Source organism: Siniperca chuatsi, linkage group LG3, assembly GCF_020085105.1.
Source record: "Siniperca chuatsi isolate FFG_IHB_CAS linkage group LG3, ASM2008510v1, whole genome shotgun sequence".
Taxonomy (NCBI): Eukaryota; Metazoa; Chordata; class Actinopteri; order Centrarchiformes; family Sinipercidae; genus Siniperca; species Siniperca chuatsi.
The window spans coordinates 6,094,809-6,109,168 of NC_058044.1; positions in this window are offsets into that span (position 1 = coordinate 6,094,809).

Consider the following 14,360-nt stretch of genomic DNA (forward strand, 5'->3'; position numbering starts at 1 on the left):
TTATTCACATGTTCATCTTGTTATATTAAATATATATATATATATACATACATATATACTTTTATATGTTTATGATTGACTGAAGAGTGAAAACAACAACACCAGTAGCAGGTAATGCAACCAGTTAAGGTCAAACCTCTCAGAAAGAGAGACCAGGTAATAGAATCGTTCCTTCAGTCTGTTCGCCACATGTAAGGGACCAAACCTCTCCAAAACAAAATGCTTTTAAGGGAAACCCTCAGGGCTTTGGTACTCTTTGCAGTGTTGCAAGCAGCCCAAAATAAACCCAATCTGACCTTATCACTGGGCAGACAAGGTCCAGGCAGGGGGAGGGTAGGAGGGAGAGGGATAATTCTTTATTCCAACGGGTCATTTTAGGAAGAAAAGAAAAAGAGCTCAGAAATGCGACTGGTATGTCCGGATTGTTCCATATTTGATAAATAATTTCACAAGGTCTGGAGACTATCAGCAGCACAGGCAGAGCCCCTGACCCCTCAGCTCTACGAGCACAATGTGTGTGTATGTATTGTGCATGAACGTATGTGTTTGTGCGTGTGTATTTACGCCCGTTGAACCCATTGTCTCAGAGTCTGTTATCATTATGCAGCAGTTTCCTCCGGCTGGGGAGAGGGAGAGACAGAGAAATAGAAATACGCTCAATCATCAGATGCTCAACAATGAAGAGTCTATAAAGTTGACAAGCTCATCACTCCTGAGGCCAATTCCATTGACTTTCAACAGAAATTTTTATGCACTCTTTCATGTCTGGCATTTCCCTCCTGTCTTCACTCCAACACACACAACATACACACACACAGACTTCCACCCTGCTTATCTACCAAGCTGGTGCCCCAGACACAACCACAGAACGCAAACAAACAGCCGACGTCATGGGCACACACAGACAAGCTTTCCCATTTCTGGCCTGAAGTCACTGAGTTGGAATGTGATCAAAAATAGAGTAAGAGTGCAATGTGTTTATGTGGTGGGTGTTTGTTTTTGAGACTAAGAGTGTGACAGAGGGAGGGTGGGTAAAAGGGACACGGAGTAGGAGGGAAAACAGGGGCACACGGGGGGAGAGACGAGGAGGGTAAGAGAGTGAAATCTTTAAACAGACATGGGGGCACACCTATAGACGGTGACACACACTGCCCACAGTCACAGACACACATGCACGCACACACACACTGAGTTTGAGTCATCACCAGCGATCTCTTATCCTAATAGGCAGCACATAGTAAATCCACCAGTCGGACACTAAATTGCCACACTATACTGCAGATGTGTACACTGTGTAAGTTTAACATTATGCAATGCTGATTATTTACACAGGATGACTTTCATTTACTTATGACAAATCTGACAAGACCCATATTTGCTTGTTTTGAGCAAGAAAGTTCATTCAGCCAGCTCATGTACAGATTTTAACAGATTTTTAAATGTGAATACTGAATATGTTTAAAGTTGATATTTGGCATCTAGGCTCGGAGTGACGATAAATGATAAAATAAACTTCCCCCTGAGGGGAACTTAAGCTCTTTCCCTATTCAATACTTATATTGAATCATATAATATAATAATATTGAGTATAATAGTATATACTCATACTGTCATACTCTATCATTGTTAAAGTATAGACTGTGTTATTTTTAGCCACGCCAGCAGCATGGCTCTAGGGACAGCAATGTTGGTCAGTCGGTCAGTCCACCACTTTGTTCCTGACTGAAATATCTCTACTATTGGATGCACTGCCATGACATTTTATACGGACATTCAAGTTCTCCAGAGGATGAATCCAACTGACTGTGGTGATCCCCTGACTTTTCCTCTCGTGCAACCATTAGGTCAAAGTCTTTGCTAATTCAGAGAAATATCTCAACATCTCCTCAATGGATTGGCACAAAGTTTTATACAGACATTCATGGTTCCCATATGATGTATCCTACTGACTTTGGTGAGCCCTTGACTTTTCCTGTAGTGCCATCATGAGGCTGACCACCATGAGGGCCGTATAAAATGCTTTATGAGCAGCAGTAGCGGTACAGTAGCGGTAAACATTTGCAGCAGTATTACAGCAGACAGATCATTAACAGATTAAATGGACAACCCTTTTGCAAAGGGTGCGTGGGATATATGTTGCAGCAAATACAGCATGTCGTGTGAGTGTAGCACTCAAGCTCACTGTCTGCTTGATCTGGCTCACAGGCTTTGCTTCATTTATTCTAGGTCATATTCACTAAATATTTTATGTCTCAAGTCTAGTGAGAAGCTTAAATTTAGATGGTTAAATCTGGGATGGAGTCCAGACATATCTGGTTACCGCCTGACGTGTGTTTACACTGTAACCAGCAGACAAAATATCCCCACAACAATCATGTAGCCTGCTGAAGTGTACTTGAGCAAGAACCTGCAACCCTCACTCTAGAATTAACCTACCTGGATAAGAGAATAAGAGTTAAGAGTGCCTTCTAAACAGTAGTTTTCTTTTCTTTCTTATTAGGTTAATTGTCAAAGGAAGGCAAGAGGCTGAAAACTTGTCAGTACTAACAAGAAATGTAAATCTAGGAAAACAATAACAAACAGACATGATGATAAACTGGTATGATAGCAGTATTTTTTCCTATCCGATCAACCATCTTATGACTTACAAAAACTCCCCCACACCCCTTATGTTGCGACCCCTCCTCACCATGATGACCATAGCGCGTCAGTCGGGTTTCCCTAATAGAGGAAATAAATAAACTTACAAAGACTTGTTGATAAAGTTGCCATGTTAGCAGCTGCTTTTGTTTTGGTTTTGTTTTTTTCCAAAGTAAAACCGAACGTATGGTCTTTCATGAGAAAACTGAGGGGCATTTCCATCCTCAAATTAGTTTTCCTGCAAGGAAGATGACACAGTATGACCTTGGTACATTTTGGAATGTACATAAACAGGATGGATTTTCATTCCATTGCAGCCAACAAGCATTTTCAGCAACACAAAGGGATGGTTCACCTGAATTACAAAAATAAAAATCTTACTCACTCCAAATGACTGTTTACTTTGCTGTGATCTGTTTTCATTGGAACTACATTCTGCTGAAGAAATTGTCCTTATTAATGTGTTGACAACATGTTGCGTAATGGGGACACTGTTTCTGGAAAGGGTGAAAGTGTAAGTATCGTTTTTAAATGTGTGTGCATTGCAAACCAACTTCCGTTCATCTCCATTATATTAATTTCAAAGATGGATATCTCAAAATTAGGTCTAATAAAACATATGTTTTTCCAAAATTTGTGAATTGACAGTTTAACATATATTTTCACACAATTACTGAGGAAGAAAACCACAGTGTCTCCGTGAAATGCAAAGAAAGAGGAATGATACGCAATATGGGTCATGAGCAGAGCTCAACTTCATGACATCACCAGCAGCATGGCACACATTTTAATCTTCTGAGCCACACAGAGTGGCCCCATGTGGTCAAGCTTAAGCTACCCCGAGACCAGTGTGACAGCAGTGTACCGCAGGTTTAATCCGCTCCCAGTCTAACAGGACACTGACCTCACTGGAGTGATGTCATCAAGGTGAGTCAGAGATGAATGAGGGATGGGAGGAGGAGTTTTATGGTAACAGACATACACCTGTGGCATGTCGCAATGCCACAGAGACTGCATACTTGTATCATCATCCTGTGGAGACATACAGTAAATCTGTTCACACAATCACATTAAGTGGAATTACTTTCCATTTAGGGACAGAACCAAAAGACAAACCATGTGACTGAGGTTTAAGACTCTTTTTTTGTTGGTAAAACTGTACTAGTAAATATTTTTATGTTAACAATATAAAGTGTAAGTGTATGTGAAAGGTGTGCTAGTAGTGACCACATAGAATTATCACCGGACTGCAGTTCCCCTCAGTTTCTTCTACAGGGCATTTTAGCCCTGTTTTCCTTTAGCTAATGATTTTGGTTTTACGGCACGCAACTTAACTGCTCTGATTTAGTCTCATCAACCTCATTTCCAGCAGCTGCAAGCAGCTGTTTTCAGCAGAAAAGCTCTGATAAACCTACAGTATGTCTACAGTAAGTGGAGTGTTTAGCAGCTAAAGAGCCAGATATTTCCCTCAGGAGTTGGTGGAGACCAAAGAGCTAAAAGAAGAGTAAATACTAAACTTAAATTCATCAGGTGGCCTGAAACCCGACTCCAGGTGAATGCTGATGTTGCTCTCTGTCTGCTCGATATGTAAATACGCAATCCTTTGCAAAAACGTTCGCCATAACTTTATGAAGTGATAATATGTCATTGTATTTAGAGCTGGTTTTAAGGTTATGTAATGACAAAAACGTGTGTGTCTGTGTGTGTGGGTTTGTGTGTATGATTATGAGTACACTAGGCAACGGGACAAACATAGCATGACATAAAATATCAGACATTACACATTATGTGATTGTATGTCTCCGTCTGTGTGTGTATGTGTGTGTGTGCATGTGTGTGTGTGTGTGTTAGACAGACTGAAGAGAAAGACAGAAATGAGACAGTGTCTGTGTGTGTGTTTGTGTGTGGTACAGGGGCCAGTAAGTCCTTGTCACATATTGTTACTTATTAACTAAAGCCTCCCTGCAGTGGGGAAGTAGGGAATTCTTTATCAGTGACATCACAGGTAGTGGACAGACAGAGAGAGAGAGAGAGAGAGAGAGAGAGAGAGAAGGAGGAGAGGCACAGGCAGCCACCGGAAAGACTCCATTAAAGGAGATCTGTGTTGTTTTTCGTTTCGGTCCACGGCCGTCAAACATCATCTCCACTTCCTCAGATTGTCCTGAGAATGAGTAGGCCGGTAGGTGAGTGCCGGTCACCTCAGTGTTATTCCAAATCCACTGACTGTGAGAAGAATTAGCCACATGTACCTCAGTATTTTTATTTTTTTTAATGAGTCGGTTTCAAAGTTTTCTGTCCAAGTTTGACTTCTTTCACAAGCCACCACATGCATTTATCCTCAAGCTTTACTGTCACAAATAGTACAGCTTAACCATAAAATTATCTGCAACATCAATGTCATAGTGAATTATAATTTTACAGCTAATGAAGCTTGGGTTTTTTTGGCAATCATATCTCCTTGTCACTAAATATGGTAATAGCGATAAAATGAAACTCTTATTTTGGTTTAACTGAGCAAAATTACCTTTTTTCTAATCTGATTTGAATTGATAAGGTCCCTGTTTTTCTTGTTTTAAAATGAGGTGATGTGTTACCCCAGTTAATCATTATTTCTTGAGTGATAAGTGGGCTGTTGGAAGGCTAACCCAGGTTTCTGGAGTATTTTTATTAAATTAGAAGTAGTAATACAATGACAGAGGAGTAATGCAAATGTAAAAGAGTAGGTAGAAAAGTGTTAGATGGAGGGATGGAAGGTTTAAACAGAGTTTAAATGATGGAGGATCTTTGAAACGGAGTGAACACTGTGGTATAGTTGTAATAATGTAATGTAAACAAAGTTTGCCATCTCATGAAACTTGCCTCCTAGAAATTACATTTCTATATTACTAATATAAAATGAAAATGTACTTTGAGAGAATGTAAGGCCACCAATGAAGTTTTTTTTATCATTATAATTAGGAAACGTTAGTAACAAACAAATTTGCCAAGTACAATGTTAACATTGAATGTATCTGCAAAATGTTAATTGACAACAATTTCATTTGTTTTTCCTACAATATCCGCTCTTGCAAAACAAAATCTGCTTGTAGAACAAAAGTATGATTAACACTTTTTATGGTTATGTTGAGGCTTTCACAGCACTTGGTTAAGATTAGGGAAAAATGGTGGTCTTGGTTAAATATTGAAAAGTGACTAAGGACGAGACACGATGTGTTTCCTTTATTAACATTTAACCGAAACCACAATCTTTAACCAAACTGCTTTGGTTGCCTAAACCTACTACAAGCAGAACTCAGGTTGTAACCCCCAGTACGCCTAACATCCACCCCCAAAAATTTTATTTCTAGGAGACAGGGTTGTTTCATATTGAGGTTGTTATCTCCATCTTTATGAATGATTAAACATAAAGTCCCATACTCCCTCGTCCATCTTTGTAATTCTTTGACTTCATTCTGTTGTCTGTTGTTTTCTGAGATATTTGGTCAATGCCATTTCATGTTTCTTTCTTTGACTGTATTTCTTATGCAAGTTTGACTTTGTTCTAAGAATATACCGCCACCTTAAAGGATAAGTCTGGTGATATTCTGTATTTTTGTTATTGTTAACAAATCCCATGACCAACATTAACAATGAATTGAACCTACAAACAAATAATATCTGTGTGCTGTAGCTCATTCCTCTGTGGCATAGAGCTCCATTGTTGTCCAAAAAATATTAAAATGCATCAATGAGCCACAGCGTTGCACTGTAGTTTAATTTGTGTTGATCCCACATATACCACCTTACTACTGTAAATACTCACCAGTGCACGAAATGTGTATTAATCCACAGCTGAAAATAGTCCTCAACTGATGCACTGTTTACTCTTGTTTAGCAATGTTTGCTAAAAACTCAGTGCCCAACTGTTTAGTATTTTACTGAGCCATTTTAATAAAAAATATATATTCATGACCCGTTTTTAAATATTTACATCTTCAGTAAGAACAAATGGGGGCTCAGAGTAACAAGCAGGCTGGGGAAGTTGGGAGATATTAAGAGACAGACTAACACACTAGTTAGTGTGTTTTGGTCTTTTCACAAGATTTGTTGACAGTAACAAAAATATAGAATATTGCCAGCCTTATCATTTAATGTGAGTGGTGCTTTACCCAAAACAGCCTTAAGACAAAAGGAGTCCAAAAAGGACAAATTGTGTACTAATAATTTGGTTGTTGGATAAGAGGTCAAATAGAGATAACATGTATTAAATTTGTATTATCAAGTTAGATAGACAACAGTATGAGCAAGAAATCATCTCATTTTATTATTTATATTGGTGCAACTCTGCAAACCACTGCAGATAATGACATGCTGTGAACAAGGGATGCATCATAATACGCCTCTTTTAGTCTATAAATAGTAAGAGGGCTGTATAGTGTGTAACGATGGATACTGCCAGATCAATAGACGTCCACACAGACAGTGGTTTAGACATGTCAAGGGCAACAGTGGGTCATAAAAATGTGAGTTTAGACAATACGAAGGGAAAATGTGACATGATATGTCTGATGTTTGCGTGTGTGAATGTGTGTGTGTGAGTATTTAATTTAACCAGACAAGCTGACTAAGAGAAGATTATTTTTTTTACAGTAATGACCCGAGGGAGCAGATGAATTACATTCATACTGGTAAAACCACAGTCTTCTGCTGTCAGCCACTGGGCAGCTGCAGGATTTGGTGCCTTGCTTCATGCCTTGAGTCTTTGAGCAAACTGACTGTGCAAAGTCATCAACCTAACTAACCTGGAAAATGTAATGTGGATATTTCTTCTCTTTTTTTCATTTGCTTCTCCGCTCCTTGTTTAAGCTTTCGGGAGAAATGAACTGTCAGCCTTCCAGTGACATGTCTGCCTCTCAAACTATCACATAATATTCCTTTGTGCGTGTGAGTTATTTGTGTGCACATGAAGTATTTTCAAGGATGAATGCACATGTACAAGTGTGTGCATGCATAAATGTGGGTGGGTGAGCATTTGTGTACAGGTATGATGCACATTTACAAAACCGTGCATCCCCACCTGGGTGCTGCAGACACCACAAATCTTCACCCTCACCCCCGCCCCACCACACCAAAGGGATTCTCCTGTGAGCTCATGTCTGGAGCTCTGCCCGCCTCCTGTCTGAAACGTGGATAATACAACAGCATTGTTTTTATCTATATGTAGGCAACATCAGGTCAGGGAACGCCGTGTCTCTATTTAAATATTTCTCTATTTAAAGTAATTTGAGAACCTATTTTTACAAAATGTCTTTTCTCAACATCTTATTTTATTATTATTAAACTAATTATGATAGCGATGATCATTGTTATTACTATTAACAGGAGTGGTATAATTTCTGTAATCCATGCTTTATTATTAATATTTTATTGTAATTTTACTGCATTTGTTTTCTTTTCCATCTACCTGTCCATCTGCCTGTCCGTCTGTACTTCCTAATGTTTCTACCTAGATGTTGCCGGTGATAATATAACTGTAAAAGAGCAACGAATGCTATACAGCACCATAAGTACCCAGTTTTTTGAGTTAGCATCAGCCACGTTAGCTGTGACTTGACAAATAGCCATTCGGTATGTAACTTTTTACTTCAAGTCAATGCCACTGTAAAATCAAAACTCAACATCTGTTGAAAGTAGCCATGCTAAGCTACAGCTAGGCAGACTGTTGTCTAAAGTACTGATACTTCTGTTACTTGGTTTGAGTATCGACACTACCACCAATATGTTCCATGTCACTTCAGATCATGTTCTGAACACTTACCTTAGTGTATACACTCTGCAGCAATCACATTGTTAGTTTTTATTATTGACCATTCAAATCTGTACTGTGTTTTAACATGTAACTAAGTAATTAACAGAGAATCCTAAAAAGAAATGCTAGATGTTTTACAAATACTTTTGTAATGAAAATGCATTCAGATGTAGCCTATCACTGTAAGATGCACCTGATACTAAATCATGACACATGGCTCTCCTCTACATGATAGTACATAAGCCACTTTTAATAATGCAAGGTATTGTATTATTGTTAATACTGGTATTATGGTTGATACTGATTCTCAGTAGGATTACTTGGTATTGGCTCAGCTCAAAACCAAATTTTGAGGTATTGCCAACAGCTTCCTTACATGTTGGAACTTCAGACTTCAGCCCTCTTCAGCCCCAACCGAAATTGACTCAAGTGACATCACTTGATATTAGCAGAATAATCCCCTCCCACCCATATGATTTAGAAAAATAACACACTGGTCACTTCTTTTCGGAGCATAATTAATCTCTCCATTGTTTGTTACTTCTTGATTTCTGCATAACATCTGGAATATTATAGTCTAGCCTAGAAATTAACCTCACATCACCTAAATGACTAAAAATGGCCATATAGGCAAAATTAATTTACAATGACTGATTTATGAACATTTTTGTATCCGTGCACGGCTACATGTGTATGTGTGTGGAAACTTAGGGTCAGGATGTCTAATGGAGGGCTAAACCCCAAAAGCAGGATCCACCCAGAGAGACTCACGCAACCCTGTATCAATGGAGCCATTGATACATGAAAGGCAGCGATGGATGGAGAGAATGTGTGAGAGCGCGTGAGTGTCTGAGTGTGTTATAGTGAGTGTGTGTATGAGTGTGTGAGGGGAAGAGATTTACGAGAACAAATCCTCCAGATGTAGAGTGCGAAGCAAACTCTAGACATTCATGTTTGCCTAGGTCACGACCTCTGAGAGAGTTAGATTTTTCCACGACTGGCAGACATTAGACGCGTGTTTCCCTGCTGCAAAAACCACTTAACTGTCTTTCTTTTCCTTGACCCCTCTTGTAACTTTCATCATTTTATCTAGTGTCACTCAGTTATTTTTTACTCAAGTGGACAACAAACTTTTAGGCTCTTCGAATACTCATTTGCAATGACCAATATCACAGTGAAACCCATGGAAACAGCTTGTTGTGTCTTGATTCTGCATCACACACCTGAGACTGGCAGGCTTACACTGTGATAAATGTGACTATTAGAAACAGCGGCAAAAACTTTGCTTTGGCAGAAGAGTTTAGAGCTTCTAACCAGTTTCTGAAACACTATTGTTCACTGTGAGAAGCACTTTAGAGTCAAGTCTTGTCTAGTCAGTAAAGACATGTTGCAAGTGTTATATTGATTCATTTGCGACTCAGGTCATATTTGAAAATGAGCCACCAACTCAAATGCAACAGCATAGCTCACACTCATTCATTATATAAACTCAAATAAAAGCTGGCATCTAATATTCTATTCATTCTCAAATAATAGTTTGTGCTGCATGGCACATAAAATAAAAGCTGGTCCCTGATAACTCAACTTTTCCTGCAGATCAAATTAAACACCTAACAGGAAATGAAGGGATTCTGCCTTTTGAGCTATTGGAGGGCCTGTTGGTAGGTAAGACAGACAGACAGACAAACAGACAGACAGGCAGGCAGATACTTTATTAATTCCTAAGGGAAATACATTAAACTAATAGTGGATACCATTTATTGCATTAATGGGAATTTACTATGCTAAGAATATTATCACATCAGTACTCAAGAATTATCATCAACTTAATGACTCATTACTTTAATGATAAATTATAATGTTAACAGTTGTATTGCTTCCAGAAGCATAAACATGCATCACTTCCTGTATGCCAAGAAAGACAGACCTGACACAGTGTTTATAATAGCTGATTTACTGTACCTTTTAACTTTTGTGACATAGATCAACTGGGCTGAAAGGCTATAGATTGAATCATTGTGTTACTTTTGTATGAATCAGGAATAGACAGTTGTGAAACATACATTTATTTGTATGAAAAGCTGGTGGTTAATCACATTGAAGACCATTCAAACATGTTATTTTACAGCTGCTTTACTTCCACCCCCACGATCAATGAAAATGCATCAGGTTTACAGTAGCTATGAACTCTTCTTCTCCTTCCTGGTTGTTTCTGCCTTGTCTGTCACGTCTTCATATCAACCTCATCTGTGTTCCTTTTCAGTTTGCATTTATTTGTGCTAACTCTTCCACAGTAAACTCTCCACTCTGTGTGTGGGACCAGCTGTCCATGTTTTGATTTTCACTTGTTGCTCTGTGTTTCAGTGCTACCTGAACTGTGGCTGACACTCCATTTTCATCCGGCACACCTTAGCACACACACACACACACACACACACACACACACACACACACACACACACACACACACACACACAAATGTGGAATGCAAATGCTGCCAGCGATCATAAACATGGCTGACACGTCACATAAAAGAAAAGACAATATGATAAATGTCAGTTGAGACTTCTCTGTATATGTCTGAGCATGTTTTATCTTCTCTACATCTAGAAATACAGTTAATGGCAAGCGTCCTCAAGTAACTATCTGCATAGTGTGTGTGTTCATAGAAAGTGTCCTCATAGTGTAGATAACAGAGAGAGAGAGAGAGGTTTACGTTTGCTCTCATTCTCCAACAGATAAAAAATGTTCTTGAGAAGTTTATTACCCCAAATTGACTTTCCAATTTGAAATTTCCACATTCTACTGTATATTGTAAATTGTGACGAGAATTTCTAAAATCATTGGGTAACTTGCGCATATTTTGTTCTCTAATAATTTACTTGTTATTAACACAATTTGTCATCTTATAGAGTAGAGAAAAGGGTGGAGTTATATATATATATTCACAAAACTTAAAGCTCTGTGAGCTTGGCCTGATACTACACTTTTTAAAACTCTGTGAATACATTCAGTTGTTTAAATCAGTTCTTTATTGGAGTCTGGGTACATTTTGGATACATTCAGCTTCTTGACTGCAGTGTTTTTGGCCATGTTTGCTCCAACATATCATTCTGAATTTTCTACTACTCTGATTAGTGTTGTTCAAACACTTTAAACAGCCTATGTTTACATTTTCCTGACAAGGACCTCTTGCAGCAGTTAAAGTAAGTAGCAAAGTAGGAGTAGTGACATCCTGTTCCCTGCACTAGAATCAGGATCTTAGTTTTAGTAGTTGTTTTAGTTGCCCTAACTTATAGAGGTGGCAGATCAGAAAATGCTCATTTGTATGGAAAAATGCTAAATTGAAATATCTAAATCAGATGGTCAAAACATTAACATGAACCTATCATATCATTAGAAGACAACCATGATGCTTTGTTGAGGAACAATGAGGTTATTATTAAAAGAAAACTTTCAAATGCAAATTAACAGGAAGAAATGCCTACACGGGGCTCCGCTCACTTAGCTATTGAAGGAGACAATAAAGACAGAAGACGAACACACTGGGCTTGTAAAGAATGAACAGCCATGGAGGAGGGAGGAAGCAGGTGTGGAGGAAGGGGTTAACCCTTCATCTGAAGGCTATGGTCCAGATGTGTGTGTGCCTGTGTGTGTGTGTGTGTGTGTGTCACAGATCATGCTGTTGTTGCCCTTGGAATGAAGAGCGAGCGGATATTGCTATTTTGCCCATATCTGTGTTTGTGTGAGGAATGATAATAGAGTCTTGCTCAACATCAAACAGTGGGGACTTTGGCCACCACAGCAAACTACATGAACTTTTTTAAAAATCCTTTATTCGCGACATTGGAATTAAGATGAAACTTTAATGATCCCCATAAAGTAATTAGGCTGTGGCAACGGCAAACAGAAACAGGCCACATCAAAGCACATTAGAATATTATACTGTAAACAGTGATACCACAGCAAAAGAAGGTCATTTCAACATATACTAGTTTATTGTAGATTAAGGAACAATCATGAGCCTCTTCTCTCTTTCTTGCTTTTGTTATGCCATTCTTTCTTCAAGTTTGCTGCCTTGCCAACTACAAAGACAACGCACACTGAAAAACACACAGTTACGCAAGTTTAGGCTACTCGATCAAGTGACTGCAAACCACAGCATTGGGTTTTTGCATTGCAATTTTAATTTCAGAGAAGTAGTAAATGAAACAGTTAAGCTTCCTCCAATTTGACGTTGGAGGTCAACAACTGTTTAGACAGGTTTGCTATTGGTCAGCAGTAGACTGTGTGAGAGTAACCAAAACAAACCAGACATGAAAGGTTTATACGAATTTATGCCTAGTTCTCCTCCACAAGCATTTGGTGCAATGGTGTAAACTTTTGATGTCATAAACACTCTTGTGATTTGACAAGGTTTTAAGAGTGGCCCACCCTTTACATAATATCCAACTTCAGCACACAACATGTAAGTGCGGACAGGTTAAAAACGTTAAAAATGACCGAATTGTTTTATATTGTAATTTGGATTCAAACCAAATTTATGGCGACATAAATGGGAATTTTCCAAGAAGTGTGGGATTAGTTATTCTGTGCTGGGTGACCATGTGAATGGAGTGAGGGATGAATGCATGAATGGATGGTGTAATGTAAGAAGGGGTCAGGGATTAGGTAAGCAGAGTGAAGGATTTCCAGACGAGAGAGTAATCTAGACATGTCGATATTCATCCTCTAGGGGGAAAAAAATACCAGGCCAAGGAGATTATCCTGATGGTGATTGCATAATCTCGGTGTGTGTGCGTGTGTGTTATGGCAAGCAGACGGCACAATTAGTCATTCACTCAGTCATGCCCTCGGGCTACGACCAGACACACACGCACGTCACATCAGGCATGCAGCTACAGAGCTTCATGCTCACTCTTACACACAGGAACACACACCAAACCATTGATGAAAGAGCTACGGTGTTACTTTCTCAACTGTGGTTTAATGTGGAACTTGGATTTTCCCCTTTTCTCTCCTTCCCTCTTTTCTTGTCCCCTTTCTTTCCTCCTTCACTTCTTTGTGCCCTCTTTTTCCCCTCTTTCTCCCCTCTTCTTCTTTCCTTCCCTTGCCATCTTCCTTAGTGTTATCTCTCCTTCATCCCTTTACTTATTTTCCTGTTTTAAACCATCCCGCTGTCGCTAGCCTACCTTCTTTGCTACTTCTTTGCTTTGTTCCTTTGCAGACTGTCCTCCCACCCTTCTTCCTTTTACTTACTTGCTTCTTCTTTCTTTGCATCCATCATTCTCTGTATCACGTCTTTTCCCAGTTATGCATTCCCTTTTCTTGATCACTCCCTTCTTTTTAGCATCAGTCCTCTCCTGTCCCTTTTCATACCTTCTTCTTTTTCCATCCTTTTCTTACCCAGTCCTACCTTCTCCTGGCCCCTTTTCCCTTTCTTCCCTCAGTCCCTTTCCATCACCTTCTCCTCTTTCCTTAATTCTTCCATCTCTCTCCTCCCTCTTTCTATAATTCCATAACCAGTCATGTTTCTTAACCTCAACCACTACAATCCAGTTAAAGGAATTATGAAATTATCCTGCTAGACTTATGATGTCATTCTTTGTTACCATCTCTTTCCCAGCATTACTTTCCCACTCCTCCTTTCGCACGTTCATACACTTCTCAGGGGTTTAGTCAGTGATGTCAATGCCTTTGAATCCTTACATTGTCTCAGTGCTGTAAATTACCCAATATGTTATTTTGGGATAGTCTTTTCCATAACCTACAATGGGCCATCAAACACTAGTGTCTGTATGTGTGTGTGTGAAAATACTATTTTAAGATGTACTGTATGTGTATGTTCGTCAGATAGTAATCGAGACTCTGGGGGGAATATGTCCTTATAACGTTGTTAAATGCCTGTGACATTGAAAATTTTGTTGAAAAA